At 43.5% G+C, this 15,950-nt stretch overlaps 20 non-coding genes across 20 annotated transcripts; all 20 read left to right on the top strand.

Moving 5' to 3' along the window:
• The first annotated feature begins 453 nt into the window (after nucleotides 1-453).
• TRNAG-UCC (transfer RNA glycine (anticodon UCC)) lies at nucleotides 454-525 on the top strand. The gene has a single exon. It is a non-coding gene; the product is annotated as a tRNA-Gly (tRNA).
• A 628-nt stretch (nucleotides 526-1,153) lies between these two features.
• Nucleotides 1,154-1,225, top strand: TRNAM-CAU (transfer RNA methionine (anticodon CAU)). The gene has a single exon. It is a non-coding gene; the product is annotated as a tRNA-Met (tRNA).
• Nucleotides 1,226-1,774: 549 nt separating this feature from the next.
• On the top strand, nucleotides 1,775-1,846 carry TRNAG-CCC (transfer RNA glycine (anticodon CCC)). Its single transcript has one exon. It is a non-coding gene; the product is annotated as a tRNA-Gly (tRNA).
• Nucleotides 1,847-2,712: 866 nt separating this feature from the next.
• Nucleotides 2,713-2,784, top strand: TRNAM-CAU (transfer RNA methionine (anticodon CAU)). The gene has a single exon. It is a non-coding gene; the product is annotated as a tRNA-Met (tRNA).
• A 548-nt stretch (nucleotides 2,785-3,332) lies between these two features.
• Nucleotides 3,333-3,404, top strand: TRNAG-UCC (transfer RNA glycine (anticodon UCC)). Its single transcript has one exon. It is a non-coding gene; the product is annotated as a tRNA-Gly (tRNA).
• A 628-nt stretch (nucleotides 3,405-4,032) lies between these two features.
• On the top strand, nucleotides 4,033-4,104 carry TRNAM-CAU (transfer RNA methionine (anticodon CAU)). Its single transcript has one exon. It is a non-coding gene; the product is annotated as a tRNA-Met (tRNA).
• A 551-nt stretch (nucleotides 4,105-4,655) lies between these two features.
• On the top strand, nucleotides 4,656-4,727 carry TRNAG-CCC (transfer RNA glycine (anticodon CCC)). Its single transcript has one exon. It is a non-coding gene; the product is annotated as a tRNA-Gly (tRNA).
• An 867-nt stretch (nucleotides 4,728-5,594) lies between these two features.
• TRNAM-CAU (transfer RNA methionine (anticodon CAU)) lies at nucleotides 5,595-5,666 on the top strand. Its single transcript has one exon. It is a non-coding gene; the product is annotated as a tRNA-Met (tRNA).
• Nucleotides 5,667-6,214: 548 nt separating this feature from the next.
• On the top strand, nucleotides 6,215-6,286 carry TRNAG-UCC (transfer RNA glycine (anticodon UCC)). Its single transcript has one exon. It is a non-coding gene; the product is annotated as a tRNA-Gly (tRNA).
• A 628-nt stretch (nucleotides 6,287-6,914) lies between these two features.
• Nucleotides 6,915-6,986, top strand: TRNAM-CAU (transfer RNA methionine (anticodon CAU)). The gene has a single exon. It is a non-coding gene; the product is annotated as a tRNA-Met (tRNA).
• Nucleotides 6,987-8,466: 1,480 nt separating this feature from the next.
• On the top strand, nucleotides 8,467-8,538 carry TRNAM-CAU (transfer RNA methionine (anticodon CAU)). The gene has a single exon. It is a non-coding gene; the product is annotated as a tRNA-Met (tRNA).
• A 548-nt stretch (nucleotides 8,539-9,086) lies between these two features.
• Nucleotides 9,087-9,158, top strand: TRNAG-UCC (transfer RNA glycine (anticodon UCC)). Its single transcript has one exon. It is a non-coding gene; the product is annotated as a tRNA-Gly (tRNA).
• A 628-nt stretch (nucleotides 9,159-9,786) lies between these two features.
• Nucleotides 9,787-9,858, top strand: TRNAM-CAU (transfer RNA methionine (anticodon CAU)). Its single transcript has one exon. It is a non-coding gene; the product is annotated as a tRNA-Met (tRNA).
• Nucleotides 9,859-10,409: 551 nt separating this feature from the next.
• On the top strand, nucleotides 10,410-10,481 carry TRNAG-CCC (transfer RNA glycine (anticodon CCC)). The gene has a single exon. It is a non-coding gene; the product is annotated as a tRNA-Gly (tRNA).
• Nucleotides 10,482-11,968: 1,487 nt separating this feature from the next.
• TRNAG-UCC (transfer RNA glycine (anticodon UCC)) lies at nucleotides 11,969-12,040 on the top strand. Its single transcript has one exon. It is a non-coding gene; the product is annotated as a tRNA-Gly (tRNA).
• A 628-nt stretch (nucleotides 12,041-12,668) lies between these two features.
• On the top strand, nucleotides 12,669-12,740 carry TRNAM-CAU (transfer RNA methionine (anticodon CAU)). Its single transcript has one exon. It is a non-coding gene; the product is annotated as a tRNA-Met (tRNA).
• Nucleotides 12,741-13,291: 551 nt separating this feature from the next.
• On the top strand, nucleotides 13,292-13,363 carry TRNAG-CCC (transfer RNA glycine (anticodon CCC)). The gene has a single exon. It is a non-coding gene; the product is annotated as a tRNA-Gly (tRNA).
• An 866-nt stretch (nucleotides 13,364-14,229) lies between these two features.
• Nucleotides 14,230-14,301, top strand: TRNAM-CAU (transfer RNA methionine (anticodon CAU)). The gene has a single exon. It is a non-coding gene; the product is annotated as a tRNA-Met (tRNA).
• A 548-nt stretch (nucleotides 14,302-14,849) lies between these two features.
• TRNAG-UCC (transfer RNA glycine (anticodon UCC)) lies at nucleotides 14,850-14,921 on the top strand. The gene has a single exon. It is a non-coding gene; the product is annotated as a tRNA-Gly (tRNA).
• A 628-nt stretch (nucleotides 14,922-15,549) lies between these two features.
• Nucleotides 15,550-15,621, top strand: TRNAM-CAU (transfer RNA methionine (anticodon CAU)). The gene has a single exon. It is a non-coding gene; the product is annotated as a tRNA-Met (tRNA).
• Nucleotides 15,622-15,950: the final 329 nt, after the last annotated feature.

The raw sequence follows: 15,950 nt of genomic DNA, 5'->3' as shown, positions 1-15,950 counted from the left end.
TCTGAACTATCTGTGTCTGCTGAAATACAAGAGAGGGATCGTCAAAGGGATCCACCCTGTACCTTGAAAGTAAAGACACACAATAATAAGCATAAATGACTGGTGGGACCTTCAAACACTTTTCTGGGCATGCTTTGAATATCATTCTTCCCTTTTTGTTCTGCTCTTATCTATCTCCTGGGCATTTCCTGGAATGTTCTCTCTTTCTTTCCCCTGCTTTGCTTCCCATGCTGCCTCTATATGTTCATATCCATTATTTGTACTGCTGCTTACCATTCTTCTCTTCTTCACAGCTTTGTCCTTGGTTTCAATCCCAGTTCCTTACAATCTGCTAAAACCTTTCTACTGCTTCTCATGTTGGTATCTAAACCAAATGCACCATTGAAGCTGGTGCAAGATAGACATTGAACTCAGGGTCGTAATGTTGAGAACCGAGATTGCACAGATCAGAGGGCGTTGGTGGTATAGTGGTGAGCATAGCTGCCTTCCAAGCAGTTGACCCGGGTTCGATTCCCGGCCAACGCAGTACCAATTCTTATATATTCTGCAATCAGGATATATTTTAATGCAACATGTCACAAAATGGAAATATCATGAACAGATTAATCAGCCATTATATAAAAAATAAACAAATATGTAGGCAAGCATCTCGATCGCCCCTTCTGCTATACTCATTGTCCTACTATATGATAAGTTTCATAAAGCAGAGTCACCACTCACATGAGCTGGTAATAAATATGTTACAGTGGGAAGACAATGAACGGGCTGAGGCCCGACCACACATTATAACTAAAGCATCTCTATGTTAAAAAGCATTCCTAGGTAATGTCTAGCCTCTGAAAAAAATATGTAAAATCCATCGATAAATCTGGCAAAAGTCCCCAATATTTTGGGCATACTTGTGCTCTCACCTGAATGTAGCGCCACCTTGTAGGCGCCGAAGGTAACTGCGGCTCACAAAATGTTTTATCAGAAGGCAAGTTGAGAGGAATCCAAGAGGCAGATGTCCTTGGAAAGAGCCTCTGACTGCAGCAGGAAGGATGAATGCTTCAAATTTGCACAGTTTCCTGCCCATCGTCCTCTCACGTCCCGAACGCCCACGTCACTCCCCTGAATGCTCCTCATCTGCATAAAGAGAACACTCTGAAAAAGGAGCAGAGTGGCGCAGCGGAAGCGTGCTGGGCCCATAACCCAGAGGTCGATGGATCGAAACCATCCTCTGCTAATTTTGCTTGATTTTTCTTCCAAGGACCAAGCTGTCATTTCCACGCTGCCGGAAAGGAAAAGCGCAAGCTTGTGCCAGCTAAGTGATATAAGACTTCTCAACTATCTGTGTCTGCTGAAATACAAGAGAGGGAGTGTCAAAGGATCCACCCTGTACTTTGAAAGTAAAGACACACAATAATAAGCATACATGACTGGTGGGACCTTCAAACACTTTTCTGTGCAGGCTTTGAATTTCATTCTTCCCTTTTTGTTCTGCTCTTATCTATCTCCTGGGCATTTCATGGAATGTTCTCTCTTTCTCTTCCCTGCTTTGCTTCCCTTGCTGCCTCTATATGTTATATATATATTAATTGTACTGCTGCTTTCCATTCTTCTCTTCTGCACAGCTTTGTCCTTGGTTTTAATCCCCAGTTCCTTACCCTCTGCAAATAACGTTCTACTGCTTTTCATGTTGGTATCTAAACCAAATGCACCATTGAAGCAGGTGCAAGATAGTCATTGATCTCTGAGTCATAATATTTAGAACCGAGAGCGCAAATGTCAGAGGGCGTTGGTGGTATAGTGGTGAGCATAGCTGCTTCCCAAGCAGTTGACCCGGGTTCGATTCCCGGCCAACGCAATGCAAATACTTATATATTCTGCAAGCAGGATATATTTTAATGCAACATGTCACAAAATGGAAATATCATGAACAGATTAATCAGCCATTATATAAAAAATAAACAAATATGTAGGCAAGCATCTCGATCGCCCCTTCTGCTACATTCATTGACCTAATATATGATAAGTTTCATAAAGCAGAGTCACCACTCACATGTGCTGGTAATAAATATGTTACAGTGGGCAGACATTATAACTCTAGCATCTCTATGTTAGAAAGCATTTCTAGGCAATATCTAGCCTCTGAAAAAAATATACAAGATCCACCGATAAATCTGTCAAAAGTCCTTAACATTTTGTGCATACTTGTGCTCTCACCTGCATGTAGCGCCACCTTGTAGCTGTCGAAGGTAACTGCGGCTCACAAAATGTTTTATCAGAAGGCAAGTTGAGAGGAATCCAAGAGGCAGATGTCCATGGAAAGAGCGTCTCACTGCAGCAGGAAGGTTGGATGATTCAAATTTGCATAGTTTCCTGTCCAACGTCCACTCACGTCCCGAACGCTCCCAAACGCTCAAAAGCCTCGCCCTCACCGGGTAGATCTCTGGCACCCAGGTAAAGCCAAATCCTGAGCATGCTAGCGCTAGTATCACAGAGAGAGATATAGAGGGTTCAAGAGCTGCTGTCTTGATAAAGGTTTGAAACGGCTAGTGCCTGAGAGTGTCTGACTTTCAGTTATGACTGATTGTGAGAGGGGAAGATGAAGTTTTTCTATACCCAGCATGCCTTGCGATATACTTAGGCAAATGAGGTGAGAGCCCGACCAATCCCATGCTACTCTGCTGAATGCTCCTCATCTGCATAAAGAGAACACTTTCCCAAAGCAGCAGAGTGGCGCAGCGGAAGCGTGCTGGGCCCATAACCCAGAGGTCGATGGATCGAAACCATCCTCTGCTAGTTTTGCTTGATTTTTCTTCCAAGGACCAAGCTGTCATTTTAAGGCTGCCAGCAAGGAAAAGCGCAAGCTTGTGCCAGCTATGGTAGAAACGACTTCTGAACTATCTGTGTCTGCTGAAATACAAGAGAGGGATCGTCAAAGGGATCCACCCTGTACCTTGAAAGTAAAGACACACAATAATAAGCATAAATGACTGGTGGGACCTTCAAACACTTTTCTGGGCATGCTTTGAATATCATTCTTCCCTTTTTGTTCTGCTCTTATCTATCTCCTGGGCATTTCCTGGAATGTTCTCTCTTTCTTTCCCCTGCTTTGCTTCCCATGCTGCCTCTATATGTTCATATCCATTATTTGTACTGCTGCTTACCATTCTTCTCTTCTTCACAGCTTTGTCCTTGGTTTCAATCCCAGTTCCTTACAATCTGCTAAAACCTTTCTACTGCTTCTCATGTTGGTATCTAAACCAAATGCACCATTGAAGCTGGTGCAAGATAGACATTGAACTCAGGGTCGTAATGTTGAGAACCGAGATTGCACAGATCAGAGGGCGTTGGTGGTATAGTGGTGAGCATAGCTGCCTTCCAAGCAGTTGACCCGGGTTCGATTCCCGGCCAACGCAGTACCAATTCTTATATATTCTGCAATCAGGATATATTTTAATGCAACATGTCACAAAATGGAAATATCATGAACAGATTAATCAGCCATTATATAAAAAATAAACAAATATGTAGGCAAGCATCTCGATCGCCCCTTCTGCTATACTCATTGTCCTACTATATGATAAGTTTCATAAAGCAGAGTCACCACTCACATGAGCTGGTAATAAATATGTTACAGTGGGAAGACAATGAACGGGCTGAGGCCCGACCACACATTATAACTAAAGCATCTCTATGTTAAAAAGCATTCCTAGGTAATGTCTAGCCTCTGAAAAAAATATGTAAAATCCATCGATAAATCTGGCAAAAGTCCCCAATATTTTGGGCATACTTGTGCTCTCACCTGAATGTAGCGCCACCTTGTAGGCGCCGAAGGTAACTGTGGCTCACAAAATGTTTTATCAGAAGGCAAGTTGAGAGGAATCCAAGAGGCAGATGTCCTTGGAAAGAGCCTCTGACTGCAGCAGGAAGGATGGATGCTTCAAATTTGCACAGTTTCCTGCCCATCGTCCTCTCACGTCCCGAACGCCCATGTCACTCCCCTGAATGCTCCTCATCTGCATAAAGAGAACACTCTGAAAAAGGAGCAGAGTGGCGCAGCGGAAGCGTGCTGGGCCCATAACCCAGAGGTCGATGGATCGAAACCATCCTCTGCTAATTTTGCTTGATTTTTCTTCCAAGGACCAAGCTGTCATTTCCACGCTGCCGGAAAGGAAAAGCGCAAGCTTGTGCCAGCTAAGTGATATAAGACTTCTCAACTATCTGTGTCTGCTGAAATACAAGAGAGGGAGTGTCAAAGGATCCACCCTGTACTTTGAAAGTAAAGACACACAATAATAAGCATAAATGACTGGTGGGACCTTCAAACACTTTTCTGTGCAGGCTTTGAATTTCATTCTTCCCTTTTTGTTCTGCTCTTATCTATCTCCTGGGCATTTCATGGAATGTTCTCTCTTTCTCTTCCCTGCTTTGCTTCCCTTGCTGCCTCTATATGTTTTATATATATATTAATTGTACTGCTGCTTTCCATTCTTCTCTTCTGCACAGCTTTGTCCTTGGTTTTAATCCCCAGTTCCTTACCCTCTGCAAATAACGTTCTACTGCTTTTCATGTTGGTATCTAAACCAAATGCACCATTGAAGCTGGTGCAAGATAGTCATTGATCTCTGAGTCATAATATTTAGAACCGAGAGCGCAAATGTCAGAGGGCGTTGGTGGTATAGTGGTGAGCATAGCTGCTTCCCAAGCAGTTGACCCGGGTTCGATTCCCGGCCAACGCAATGCAAATACTTATATATTCTGCAAGCAGGATATACTTTAATTCAACATTTCACAAAATGGAAATATCATGAACAGATTAATCAGCCATATATAAAGAAATAAACAAATACGTAGGCAAACCTCTCGATCGCCCCTTCTGCTACATTCATTGTCCTGATATATGATAAGTTTCATAAAGCAGAGTCACCACTCACATGTGCTGGTAATAAATATGTTACAGTGGGCAGACATTATAACTCTAGCATCTCTATGTTAGAAAGCATTTCTAGGCAATATCTAGCCTCTGAAAAAAATATACAAGATCCACCGATAAATCTGTCAAAAGTCCTTAACATTTTGTGCATACTTGTGCTCTCACCTGCATGTAGCGCCACCTTGTAGCTGTCGAAGGTAACTGCGGCTCACAAAATGTTTTATCAGAAGGCAAGTTGAGAGGAATCCAAGAGGCAGATGTCCATGGAAAGAGCGTCTCACTGCAGCAGGAAGGTTGGATGATTCAAATTTGCATAGTTTCCTGTCCAACGTCCACAACGCTCCCAAACGCTCAAAAGCCTCACACCGGGCAAGCCCTCACCGGGTAGATCTCTGGCACCCAGGTAAAGCCAAATCCTGAGCATGCTAGCGCTAGTATCACAGAGAGAGATATAGAGGGTTCAAGAGCTGCTGTCTTGATAAAGGTTTGAAACGGCTAGTGCCTGAGAGTGTCTGACTTTCAGTTATGACTGATTGTGAGAGGGGAAGATGAAGTTTTTCTATACCCAGCATGCCTTGCGATATACTTAGGCAAATGAGGTGAGAGCCCGACCAATCCCATGCTACTCTGCTGAATGCTCCTCATCTGCATAAAGAGAACACTTTCCCAAAGCAGCAGAGTGGCGCAGCGGAAGCGTGCTGGGCCCATAACCCAGAGGTCGATGGATCGAAACCATCCTCTGCTAGTTTTGCTTGATTTTTCTTCCAAGGACCAAGCTGTCATTTTAAGGCTGCCAGCAAGGAAAAGCGCAAGCTTGTGCCAGCTATGGTAGAAACGACTTCTGAACTATCTGTGTCTGCTGAAATACAAGAGAGGGATCGTCAAAGGGATCCACCCTGTACCTTGAAAGTAAAGACACACAATAATAAGCATAAATGACTGGTGGGACCTTCAAACACTTTTCTGGGCATGCTTTGAATATCATTCTTCCCTTTTTGTTCTGCTCTTATCTATCTCCTGGGCATTTCCTGGAATGTTCTCTCTTTCTTTCCCCTGCTTTGCTTCCCATGCTGCCTCTATATGTTCATATCCATTATTTGTACTGCTGCTTACCATTCTTCTCTTCTTCACAGCTTTGTCCTTGGTTTCAATCCCAGTTCCTTACAATCTGCTAAAACCTTTCTACTGCTTCTCATGTTGGTATCTAAACCAAATGCACCATTGAAGCTGGTGCAAGATAGACATTGAACTCAGGGTCGTAATGTTGAGAACCGAGATTGCACAGATCAGAGGGCGTTGGTGGTATAGTGGTGAGCATAGCTGCCTTCCAAGCAGTTGACCCGGGTTCGATTCCCGGCCAACGCAGTACCAATTCTTATATATTCTGCAATCAGGATATATTTTAATGCAACATGTCACAAAATGGAAATATCATGAACAGATTAATCAGCCATTATATAAAAAATAAACAAATATGTAGGCAAGCATCTCGATCGCCCCTTCTGCTATACTCATTGTCCTACTATATGATAAGTTTCATAAAGCAGAGTCACCACTCACATGAGCTGGTAATAAATATGTTACAGTGGGAAGACAATGAACGGGCTGAGGCCCGACCACACATTATAACTAAAGCATCTCTATGTTAAAAAGCATTCCTAGGTAATGTCTAGCCTCTGAAAAAAATATGTAAAATCCATCGATAAATCTGGCAAAAGTCCCCAATATTTTGGGCATACTTGTGCTCTCACCTGAATGTAGCGCCACCTTGTAGGCGCCGAAGGTAACTGCGGCTCACAAAATGTTTTATCAGAAGGCAAGTTGAGAGGAATCCAAGAGGCAGATGTCCTTGGAAAGAGCCTCTGACTGCAGCAGGAAGGATGAATGCTTCAAATTTGCACAGTTTCCTGCCCATCGTCCTCTCACGTCCCGAACGCCCACGTCACTCCCCTGAATGCTCCTCATCTGCATAAAGAGAACACTCTGAAAAAGGAGCAGAGTGGCGCAGCGGAAGCGTGCTGGGCCCATAACCCAGAGGTCGATGGATCGAAACCATCCTCTGCTAATTTTGCTTGATTTTTCTTCCAAGGACCAAGCTGTCATTTCCACGCTGCCGGAAAGGAAAAGCGCAAGCTTGTGCCAGCTAAGTGATATAAGACTTCTCAACTATCTGTGTCTGCTGAAATACAAGAGAGGGAGTGTCAAAGGATCCACCCTGTACTTTGAAAGTAAAGACACACAATAATAAGCATACATGACTGGTGGGACCTTCAAACACTTTTCTGTGCAGGCTTTGAATTTCATTCTTCCCTTTTTGTTCTGCTCTTATCTATCTCCTGGGCATTTCATGGAATGTTCTCTCTTTCTCTTCCCTGCTTTGCTTCCCTTGCTGCCTCTATATGTTATATATATATTAATTGTACTGCTGCTTTCCATTCTTCTCTTCTGCACAGCTTTGTCCTTGGTTTTAATCCCCAGTTCCTTACCCTCTGCAAATAACGTTCTACTGCTTTTCATGTTGGTATCTAAACCAAATGCACCATTGAAGCAGGTGCAAGATAGTCATTGATCTCTGAGTCATAATATTTAGAACCGAGAGCGCAAATGTCAGAGGGCGTTGGTGGTAAGCATAGCTGCTTCCCAAGCAGTTGACCCGGGTTCGATTCCCGGCCAACGCAATGCAAATACTTATATATTCTGCAAGCAGGATATATTTTAATGCAACATGTCACAAAATGGAAATATCATGAACAGATTAATCAGCCATTATATAAAAAATAAACAAATATGTAGGCAAGCATCTCGATCGCCCCTTCTGCTACATTCATTGACCTAATATATGATAAGTTTCATAAAGCAGAGTCACCACTCACATGTGCTGGTAATAAATATGTTACAGTGGGCAGACATTATAACTCTAGCATCTCTATGTTAGAAAGCATTTCTAGGCAATATCTAGCCTCTGAAAAAAATATACAAGATCCACCGATAAATCTGTCAAAAGTCCTTAACATTTTGTGCATACTTGTGCTCTCACCTGCATGTAGCGCCACCTTGTAGCTGTCGAAGGTAACTGCGGCTCACAAAATGTTTTATCAGAAGGCAAGTTGAGAAGAATCCAAGAGGCAGATGTCCATGGAAAGAGCGTCTCACTGCAGCAGGAAGGTTGGATGATTCAAATTTGCATAGTTTCCTGTCCAACGTCCACAACGCTCCCAAACGCTCAAAAGCCTCACACCGGGCAAGCCCTCACCGGGTAGATCTCTGGCACCCAGGTAAAGCCAAATCCTGAGCATGCTAGCGCTAGTATCACAGAGAGAGATATAGAGGGTTCAAGAGCTGCTGTCTTGATAAAGGTTTGAAACGGCTAGTGCCTGAGAGTGTCTGACTTTCAGTTATGACTGATTGTGAGAGGGGAAGATGAAGTTTTTCTATACCCAGCATGCCTTGCGATATACTTAGGCAAATGAGGTGAGAGCCCGACCAATCCCATGCTACTCTGCTGAATGCTCCTCATCTGCATAAAGAGAACACTTTCCCAAAGCAGCAGAGTGGCGCAGCGGAAGCGTGCTGGGCCCATAACCCAGAGGTCGATGGATCGAAACCATCCTCTGCTAGTTTTGCTTGATTTTTCTTCCAAGGACCAAGCTGTCATTTTAAGGCTGCCAGCAAGGAAAAGCGCAAGCTTGTGCCAGCTATGGTAGAAACGACTTCTGAACTATCTGTGTCTGCTGAAATACAAGAGAGGGATCGTCAAAGGGATCCACCCTGTACCTTGAAAGTAAAGACACACAATAATAAGCATAAATGACTGGTGGGACCTTCAAACACTTTTCTGGGCATGCTTTGAATATCATTCTTCCCTTTTTGTTCTGCTCTTATCTATCTCCTGGGCATTTCCTGGAATGTTCTCTCTTTCTTTCCCCTGCTTTGCTTCCCATGCTGCCTCTATATGTTCATATCCATTATTTGTACTGCTGCTTACCATTCTTCTCTTCTTCACAGCTTTGTCCTTGGTTTCAATCCCAGTTCCTTACAATCTGCTAAAACCTTTCTACTGCTTCTCATGTTGGTATCTAAACCAAATGCACCATTGAAGCTGGTGCAAGATAGACATTGAACTCAGGGTCGTAATGTTGAGAACCGAGCTTGCACAGATCAGAGGGCGTTGGTGGTATAGTGGTGAGCATAGCTGCCTTCCAAGCAGTTGACCCGGGTTCGATTCCCGGCCAACGCAGTACCAATTCTTATATATTCTACAATCAGGATATATTTTAATGCAACATGTCACAAAATGGAAATATCATGAACAGATTAATCAGCCCTTATATAAAAAATAAACAAATATGTAGGCAAGCATCTCGATCGCCCCTTCAGCTATACTCATTGTCCTACTATATGATAAGTTTCATAAAGCAGAGTCACCACTCACATGAGCTGGTAATAAATATGTTACAGTGGGAAGACAATGAACGGGCTGAGGCCCGACCACACATTATAACTAAAGCATCTCTATGTTAAAAAGCATTCCTAGGTAATGTCTAGCCTCTGAAAAAAATATGTAAAATCCATCCATAAATCTGGCAAAAGTCCCCAATATTTTGGGCATACTTGTGCTCTCACCTGAATGTAGCGCCACCTTGTAGGCGCCGAAGGTAACTGCGGCTCACAAAATGTTTTATCAGAAGGCAAGTTGAGAGGAATCCAAGAGGCAGATGTCCTTGGAAAGAGCCTCTGACTGCAGCAGGAAGGATGGATGCTTCAAATTTGCACAGTTTCCTGCCCATCGTCCTCTCACGTCCCGAACGCCCACGTCACTCCCCTGAATGCTCCTCATCTGCATAAAGAGAACACTCTGAAAAAGGAGCAGAGTGGCGCAGCGGAAGCGTGCTGGGCCCATAACCCAGAGGTCGATGGATCGAAACCATCCTCTGCTAATTTTGCTTGATTTTTCTTCCAAGGACCAAGCTGTCATTTCCACGCTGCCGGAAAGGAAAAGCGCAAGCTTGTGCCAGCTAAGTGATATAAGACTTCTCAACTATCTGTGTCTGCTGAAATACAAGAGAGGGAGTGTCAAAGGATCCACCCTGTACTTTGAAAGTAAAGACACACAATAATAAGCATACATGACTGGTGGGACCTTCAAACACTTTTCTGTGCAGGCTTTGAATTTCATTCTTCCCTTTTTGTTCTGCTCTTATCTATCTCCTGGGCATTTCATGGAATGTTCTCTCTTTCTCTTCCCTGCTTTGCTTCCCTTGCTGCCTCTATATGTTTTATATATATATTAATTGTACTGCTGCTTTCCATTCTTCTCTTCTGCACAGCTTTGTCCTTGGTTTTAATCCCCAGTTCCTTACCCTCTGCAAATAACGTTCTACTGCTTTTCATGTTGGTATCTAAACCAAATGCACCATTGAAGCTGGTGCAAGATAGTCATTGATCTCTGAGTCATAATATTTAGAACCGAGAGCGCAAATGTCAGAGGGCGTTGGTGGTATAGTGGTGAGCATAGCTGCTTCCCAAGCAGTTGACCCGGGTTCGATTCCCGGCCAACGCAATGCAAATACTTATATATTCTGCAAGCAGGATATACTTTAATTCAACATTTCACAAAATGGAAATATCATGAACAGATTAATCAGCCATATATAAAGAAATAAACAAATACGTAGGCAAACCTCTCGATCGCCCCTTCTGCTACATTCATTGTCCTAATATATGATAAGTTTCATAAAGCAGAGTCACCACTCACATGTGCTGGTAATAAATATGTTACAGTGGGCAGACATTATAACTCTAGCATCTCTATGTTAGAAAGCATTTCTAGGCAATATCTAGCCTCTGAAAAAAATATACAAGATCCACCGATAAATCTGTCAAAAGTCCTTAACATTTTGTGCATACTTGTGCTCTCACCTGCATGTAGCGCCACCTTGTAGCTGTCGAAGGTAACTGCGGCTCACAAAATGTTTTATCAGAAGGCAAGTTGAGAGGAATCCAAGAGGCAGATGTCCATGGAAAGAGCGTCTCACTGCAGCAGGAAGGTTGGATGATTCAAATTTGCATAGTTTCCTGTCCAACGTCCACAACGCTCCCAAACGCTCAAAAGCCTCACACCGGGCAAGCCCTCACCGGGTAGATCTCTGGCACCCAGGTAAAGCCAAATCCTGAGCATGCTAGCGCTAGTATCACAGAGAGAGATATAGAGGGTTCAAGAGCTGCTGTCTTGATAAAGGTTTGAAACGGCTAGTGCCTGAGAGTGTCTGACTTTCAGTTATGACTGATTGTGAGAGGGGAAGATGAAGTTTTTCTATACCCAGCATGCCTTGCGATATACTTAGGCAAATGAGGTGAGAGCCCGACCAATCCCATGCTACTCTGCTGAATGCTCCTCATCTGCATAAAGAGAACACTTTCCCAAAGCAGCAAAGTGGCGCAGCGGAAGCGTGCTGGGCCCATAACCCAGAGGTCGATGGATCGAAACCATCCTCTGCTAGTTTTGCTTGATTTTTCTTCCAAGGACCAAGCTGTCATTTTAAGGCTGCCAGCAAGTAAAAGCGCAAGCTTGTGCCAGCTATGGTAGAAACGACTTCTGAACTATCTGTGTCTGCTGAAATACAAGAGAGGGATCGTCAAAGGGATCCACCCTGTACCTTGAAAGTAAAGACACACAATAATAAGCATAAATGACTGGTGGGACCTTCAAACACTTTTCTGGGCATGCTTTGAATATCATTCTTCCCTTTTTGTTCTGCTCTTATCTATCTCCTGGGCATTTCCTGGAATGTTCTCTCTTTCTTTCCCCTGCTTTGCTTCCCATGCTGCCTCTATATGTTCATATCCATTATTTGTACTGCTGCTTACCATTCTTCTCTTCTTCACAGCTTTGTCCTTGGTTTCAATCCCAGTTCCTTACAATCTGCTAAAACCTTTCTACTGCTTCTCATGTTGGTATCTAAACCAAATGCACCATTGAAGCTGGTGCAAGATAGACATTGAACTCAGGGTCGTAATGTTGAGAACCGAGCTTGCACAGATCAGAGGGCGTTGGTGGTATAGTGGTGAGCATAGCTGCCTTCCAAGCAGTTGACCCGGGTTCGATTCCCGGCCAACGCAGTACCAATTCTTATATATTCTACAATCAGGATATATTTTAATGCAACATGTCACAAAATGGAAATATCATGAACAGATTAATCAGCCCTTATATAAAAAATAAACAAATATGTAGGCAAGCATCTCGATCGCCCCTTCAGCTATACTCATTGTCCTACTATATGATAAGTTTCATAAAGCAGAGTCACCACTCACATGAGCTGGTAATAAATATGTTACAGTGGGAAGACAATGAACGGGCTGAGGCCCGACCACACATTATAACTAAAGCATCTCTATGTTAAAAAGCATTCCTAGGTAATGTCTAGCCTCTGAAAAAAATATGTAAAATCCATCCATAAATCTGGCAAAAGTCCCCAATATTTTGGGCATACTTGTGCTCTCACCTGAATGTAGCGCCACCTTGTAGGCGCCGAAGGTAACTGCGGCTCACAAAATGTTTTATCAGAAGGCAAGTTGAGAGGAATCCAAGAGGCAGATGTCCTTGGAAAGAGCCTCTGACTGCAGCAGGAAGGATGGATGCTTCAAATTTGCACAGTTTCCTGCCCATCGTCCTCTCACGTCCCGAACGCCCACGTCACTCCCCTGAATGCTCCTCATCTGCATAAAGAGAACACTCTGAAAAAGGAGCAGAGTGGCGCAGCGGAAGCGTGCTGGGCCCATAACCCAGAGGTCGATGGATCGAAACCATCCTCTGCTAATTTTGCTTGATTTTTCTTCCAAGGACCAAGCTGTCATTTCCACGCTGCCGGAAAGGAAAAGCGCAAGCTTGTGCCAGCTAAGTGATATAAGACTTCTCAACTATCTGTGTCTGCTGAAATACAAGAGAGGGAGTGTCAAAGGATCCACCCTGTACTTTGAAAGTAAAGACACACAATAATAAGCATACATGACTGGTGGGACCTTCAAACACTTTTCTGTGCAGGCTTTGAATTTCATTCTTCCCTTTTTGTTCTGCTCTTATCTATCTCCTGGGCATTTCATGGAATGTTCTCTCTTTCTCTTCCCTGCTTTGCTTCCCTTGCTGCCTCTATATGTTTTATATATATATTAATTGTACTGCTGCTTTCCATTCTTCTCTTCTGCACAGCTTTGTCCTTGGTTTTAATCCCCAGTTCCTTACCCTCTGCAAATAACGTTCTACTGCTTTTCATGTTGGTATCTAAACCAAATGCACCATTGAAGCAGGTGCAAGATAGTCATTGATCTCTGAGTCATAATATTTAGAACCGAGAGCGCAAATGTCAGAGGGCGTTGGTGGTATAGTGGTGAGCATAGCTGCTTCCCAAGCAGTTGACCCGGGTTCGATTCCCGGCCAACGCAATGCAAATACTTATATATTCTGCAAGCAGGATATATTTTAATGCAACATGTCACAAAATGGAAATATCATGAACAGATTAATCAGCCATTATATAAAAAATAAACAAATATGTAGGCAAGCATCTCGATCGCCCCTTCTGCTACATTCATTGACCTAATATATGATAAGTTTCATAAAGCAGAGTCACCACTCACATGTGCTGGTAATAAATATGTTACAGTGGGCAGACATTATAACTCTAGCATCTCTATGTTAGAAAGCATTTCTAGGCAATATCTAGCCTCTGAAAAAAATATACAAGATCCACCGATAAATCTGTCAAAAGTCCTTAACATTTTGTGCATACTTGTGCTCTCACCTGCATGTAGCGCCACCTTGTAGCTGTCGAAGGTAACTGCGGCTCACAAAATGTTTTATCAGAAGGCAAGTTGAGAGGAATCCAAGAGGCAGATGTCCATGGAAAGAGCGTCTCACTGCAGCAGGAAGGTTGGATGATTCAAATTTGCATAGTTTCCTGTCCAACGTCCACTCACGTCCCGAACGCTCCCAAACGCTCAAAAGCCTCGCCCTCACCGGGTAGATCTCTGGCACCCAGGTAAAGCCAAATCCTGAGCATGCTAGCGCTAGTATCACAGAGAGAGATATAGAGGGTTCAAGAGCTGCTGTCTTGATAAAGGTTTGAAACGGCTAGTGCCTGAGAGTGTCTGACTTTCAGTTATGACTGATTGTGAGAGGGGAAGATGAAGTTTTTCTATACCCAGCATGCCTTGCGATATACTTAGGCAAATGAGGTGAGAGCCCGACCAATCCCATGCTACTCTGCTGAATGCTCCTCATCTGCATAAAGAGAACACTTTCCCAAAGCAGCAGAGTGGCGCAGCGGAAGCGTGCTGGGCCCATAACCCAGAGGTCGATGGATCGAAACCATCCTCTGCTAGTTTTGCTTGATTTTTCTTCCAAGGACCAAGCTGTCATTTTAAGGCTGCCAGCAAGGAAAAGCGCAAGCTTGTGCCAGCTATGGTAGAAACGACTTCTGAACTATCTGTGTCTGCTGAAATACAAGAGAGGGATCGTCAAAGGGATCCACCCTGTACCTTGAAAGTAAAGACACACAATAATAAGCATAAATGACTGGTGGGACCTTCAAACACTTTTCTGGGCATGCTTTGAATATCATTCTTCCCTTTTTGTTCTGCTCTTATCTATCTCCTGGGCATTTCCTGGAATGTTCTCTCTTTCTTTCCCCTGCTTTGCTTCCCATGCTGCCTCTATATGTTCATATCCATTATTTGTACTGCTGCTTACCATTCTTCTCTTCTTCACAGCTTTGTCCTTGGTTTCAATCCCAGTTCCTTACAATCTGCTAAAACCTTTCTACTGCTTCTCATGTTGGTATCTAAACCAAATGCACCATTGAAGCTGGTGCAAGATAGACATTGAACTCAGGGTCGTAATGTTGAGAACCGAGATTGCACAGATCAGAGGGCGTTGGTGGTATAGTGGTGAGCATAGCTGCCTTCCAAGCAGTTGACCCGGGTTCGATTCCCGGCCAACGCAGTACCAATTCTTATATATTCTGCAATCAGGATATATTTTAATGCAACATGTCACAAAATGGAAATATCATGAACAGATTAATCAGCCATTATATAAAAAATAAACAAATATGTAGGCAAGCATCTCGATCGCCCCTTCTGCTATACTCATTGTCCTACTATATGATAAGTTTCATAAAGCAGAGTCACCACTCACATGAGCTGGTAATAAATATGTTACAGTGGGAAGACAATGAACGGGCTGAGGCCCGACCACACATTATAACTAAAGCATCTCTATGTTAAAAAGCATTCCTAGGTAATGTCTAGCCTCTGAAAAAAATATGTAAAATCCATCGATAAATCTGGCAAAAGTCCCCAATATTTTGGGCATACTTGTGCTCTCACCTGAATGTAGCGCCACCTTGTAGGCGCCGAAGGTAACTGTGGCTCACAAAATGTTTTATCAGAAGGCAAGTTGAGAGGAATCCAAGAGGCAGATGTCCTTGGAAAGAGCCTCTGACTGCAGCAGGAAGGATGGATGCTTCAAATTTGCACAGTTTCCTGCCCATCGTCCTCTCACGTCCCGAACGCCCATGTCACTCCCCTGAATGCTCCTCATCTGCATAAAGAGAACACTCTGAAAAAGGAGCAGAGTGGCGCAGCGGAAGCGTGCTGGGCCCATAACCCAGAGGTCGATGGATCGAAACCATCCTCTGCTAATTTTGCTTGATTTTTCTTCCAAGGACCAAGCTGTCATTTCCACGCTGCCGGAAAGGAAAAGCGCAAGCTTGTGCCAGCTAAGTGATATAAGACTTCTCAACTATCTGTGTCTGCTGAAATACAAGAGAGGGAGTGTCAAAGGATCCACCCTGTACTTTGAAAGTAAAGACACACAATAATAAGCATAAATGACTGGTGGGACCTTCAAACACTTTTCTGTGCAGGCTTTGAATTTCATTCTTCCCTTTTTGTTCTGCTCTTATCTATCTCCTGGGCATTTCATGGAATGTTCTCTCTTTCTCTTCCCTGCTTTGCTTCCCTTGCTGCC

The sequence above is a fragment of the Lissotriton helveticus genome, chromosome 11 (genome assembly GCF_964261635.1).
Source record: "Lissotriton helveticus chromosome 11, aLisHel1.1, whole genome shotgun sequence".
NCBI classification, from domain to species: domain Eukaryota; kingdom Metazoa; phylum Chordata; class Amphibia; order Caudata; family Salamandridae; genus Lissotriton; species Lissotriton helveticus.
Note: the sequence above shows the minus strand (reverse complement) of the source record. Positions and strands in the feature narration are given on the sequence as shown.